Source organism: Branchiostoma belcheri, unplaced genomic scaffold, assembly GCF_001625305.1.
Source record: "Branchiostoma belcheri isolate BF01 breed outbred unplaced genomic scaffold, Haploidv18h27 scaffold247, whole genome shotgun sequence".
Lineage (NCBI taxonomy): Eukaryota > Metazoa > Chordata > Leptocardii > Amphioxiformes > Branchiostomatidae > Branchiostoma > Branchiostoma belcheri.
The window spans coordinates 201,373-204,898 of NW_017803851.1; the positions used below are offsets into that span (position 1 = coordinate 201,373).

The 3,526-nt window shown below is 43.6% G+C and overlaps 1 long non-coding RNA gene across 1 annotated transcript; it reads right to left on the reverse strand.

Annotated features, from left to right (window-relative positions):
- Positions 1 to 245: 245 nt before the first annotated feature.
- LOC109471308 lies at positions 246 to 1,140 on the reverse strand. Its single transcript, XR_002140302.1, has 3 exons — positions 1,100 to 1,140; positions 480 to 657; positions 246 to 337 (listed from the first exon to the last, which is right to left on the reverse strand). It is a non-coding gene; the product is annotated as an uncharacterized LOC109471308 (long non-coding RNA).
- Between the last annotated feature and the right edge of the window lie 2,386 nt (positions 1,141 to 3,526).

The window sequence follows — 3,526 nt, forward strand, 5'->3', positions numbered from 1 at the left end:
ATAAATCCAAGGTCAAGGACCAACAAATTGTGTGGCCAAAATAGTAATTAGAAACAGTCACATATGGAGTTCAAATAGGTTTTGTGAATCAGTCATTGTCACAGAGGTGCTAGCGTTATTGCTTTCAAGATCATGTGAAATATTTTTCATAGAAATACAAGGTGCAGCATGCGCTATAGAATTATTTAATCCAGTTACATAAGGTTCTTCTAGTTAGGAGATTGTAAGGAAAGATCTTTATATTTACCAGGTGCTTGGGAAATGATCTGCGACAGTTCTTCTTGCGCTTGTGTGAAAGCTTTCTCAGCTTTATCCCACCGACTGCATATGCTTGACTCTGAAAAACAGTGAAAATGATAACTTGCTGCTTTACATAGGGCAGGAATGTTGTTCATTTTGTGTACAATTGATTATTGACTCGACATTTGATTGAAATCATTATTCATGCAAACTGTGGAAGACTGGAACATATTTAGTACCTATGTCAGTTGACTTCCTGGCATAGTGCAGCGTGGCATCTGTGAGTAGGTCTAGGCGATGGGAAGGCGTCATCTCTTTGGTAACTCGGAAAAATGGCCTCAAATAAGACCATAGTCTTTCCATCCCTTCCCCATCAGTCAGACCAAAGCCTTCCATTCTTCTTGGGCTGTACAGTATCTAAGAAGAAATTGAAAAGACCATGATCAATGTGAAAGTGATTTTTTGCCCGGGGGCAAAAAATTATAAATTTGCTGGCAACCAGTCTCCGCCGATAATAAGTCGGTCAGTATCAGATACATCGTACGGTAACGCTCCTAGAAAATCGTGTGTTGGACTAGACTCTTCCGTTGACCTTCTAGTGGTCGGCTATTGTTTCTATGGACGCTCATGTTTAGGGCCAAGAGCAAAGTATTTTATAATTATTTCTGTCCGCCCCCCTCCCTCCACGCCGATCCCCTGCACGTGCACCGGATCCGGCGCTAAATTAGAGAAAACCGTCGGCCACTAGAAGGTTTCTACACAGTCGACGTCGCGTATGGCATTTTTGGCAAACTTATAACGCTGTTAGTTAACGCTATATCTTTCCAGGCAGGATAAAAAGCTGCCTAGTAATACCTACCGATACCTATCCAGCTGATTATCCAGCTGATCTAGTCCCATCATGCACAGCGTCAGACTGTAGCGCGGATTTCCCAGAATGCAAATTCGCGACTTCCGGTCCCCACCTCCCCTGGCGGGAAGTGACTTTGTGCTGTCAGCTCTGATACCAACACAGTTTGACGCATTTTTACGGCTTTGCGTCCGTTGTCAAGGTAAGTTTTCATTGCCATATCTTCTTAGAGATAATAAGGATTACGTTGATATGTGTTTAGGGGCACAAATAGCGATTTGGGACGTAATAGTTGGGTATTTTGTACTCGATCTTGATTACGTAAACATCAAAATCTCCACTCTCTGTGGTGCACATGGTCGGAAAAAATCGCCTCGGCTCCCTGAAATCGGTGAGCCCTTAGGTTCACAGTATGTTCTACATGTACCATAGAGTGTTAGCTTGCGATTGATGCCAAAAATAATCTAAGGGCTCCACGTTTTGCCGAGAAAATTAGCGATTTGGTGAGGGGGGAGGGGGGCTGTATGGCTGAGGTACGTAGTTACGATGTTAGTTCTCCGCCAGTGTAGACATCTCCGCGTCGTACAGCGGCCAGGAATAACTTTTTTGCGAGGTTTTATCATATTTCCTACATTATTCGTCCGTTTTACAATACGTTACCGTTTCAATACCGTATTTACGTGATTTTATCCCGGGAGTGCCGGGACATAAATGTATTTGGGAACAACACTGCCACGTACACAGATACGTCTCCATGTGACAAATAGAAAACATCTGTGCATAAAACTTAGGTCCCACAGTATCCTAAATAAACATGTTCGTAGGTTTTATTTTGTATATAAAGACTTCATGTCAATAAGTATGCATATGTTCATCTTGAACAGGGTGTATTTTGTGTGTATATAAGACCTCTCCATTTACGATTTCTTCTACATTCCGGGCCACCAAAACAGCGGTCTGCCTATTTACCGGAATACACCGGAAAACACAGTTAAGGCGGCACAACACAGTTTTAGCCCTATGGGGATTTCTATAGTTAAGGACCCCAAAGTGACTCACTTCGACTCACTGAAAATCATAGTAGGGTGCACAAGCAAGGTTCAGATTTTTGATATGTTTAATTTCAGGGTATAGTGTACAACATATGCGAAAATGAGCTCAAATTTGCCGGCTAGTTTTCTTCTCATGCCCTCTTTTATTAGCGCCATTGCGGAGGTCATGGAACTGCAGCCGACGCACAGTACTAGGCGGGACAAGTATCCAAGCGCAAATCTACGCCGACTGAACACGCACCATAAGTCAACTTCTACAGTCTCAAAACTGACGTATTCCTCTAACATTTACCACAGGTTCTATCTCGATACCATGCTCAGAACAATCTCTGCACCCTTCTCTAGTATTGTGCAGCACTACTTTGTGCCCGGACTACTTTTGACTACGGGGTTCGCCCATAAATACTGTGTTGTGCGGCCTTAAACACCGGAAAACACATATAGGAGGCTAAAATCTACCGGAATACACCCTGCTTAGACGAGATAACATCCCAAATTGCTGTGTTTTGCCATTAAATAGCGTGTAAATCGCCGCAGGAACCCGGCAACAAGAAATCATTATAATTTAGCGATCGGTGGAGGCGACCCGACCAGTCGCCATGTTTGTTTACATTGCGGACTACGATGTTTGTTTAGCGCCATCACAGAAGAGAATTGATTATTCAGACTGATGCGGTTCCCATACACAGTGCACACAACTCCGAACTAGTTGGAAGAAAGATAGTTGCATAGGATGCCCGTGAATGATTGCTACGAGGTCGGTCTGTTGGATAAAAGCGCAAAAGTCCGACGATAAAACTGCCAGACATTTTCCGGAAGCAACGCAAATCGAAGGTCAATGACCCGCACAGAGCGAGTGCGTGCGTCAGCGAGCGGCGGCATTTGATAATTTCCTGCAAAGCTTGACACTGAAATTTCATCTGATTTTGCCGAGGACAGCCCTGAAGTTTTATCGTAGTCGATCTAAAATATAATCGCCAGGATCTGAACATGTTCTCTTCAGCGATATTTAGGCGATCGCGAATCGCTCATGAGCGTCAGGGTACGCTGACTTCGGCACCATTCGATCATGAATAAAGAACACCAAATACACCAAAAATCCGGATAAGAATATTTATTTCCCCAAAAGACTTTTTGAGTTATACATTTATTCACAAGAATTTCGTTATGTAGTGGTGGAAATTAGCGTTATTTTCAATGATATACAAACAAAATCGGACGCTAAAACTGCCAGACATTTTGCTCTTCGAGTCCACTCAGCCGCCGGAACAACGCAAGCCGAAGGTCAATGACCTGCGCCCGGCCAGTAAACAAACTCGGTCGAACACGTAACGTGTTACATCGGCACGCCACGGCATCAACAATTTTCTTCAATCAAATGCAC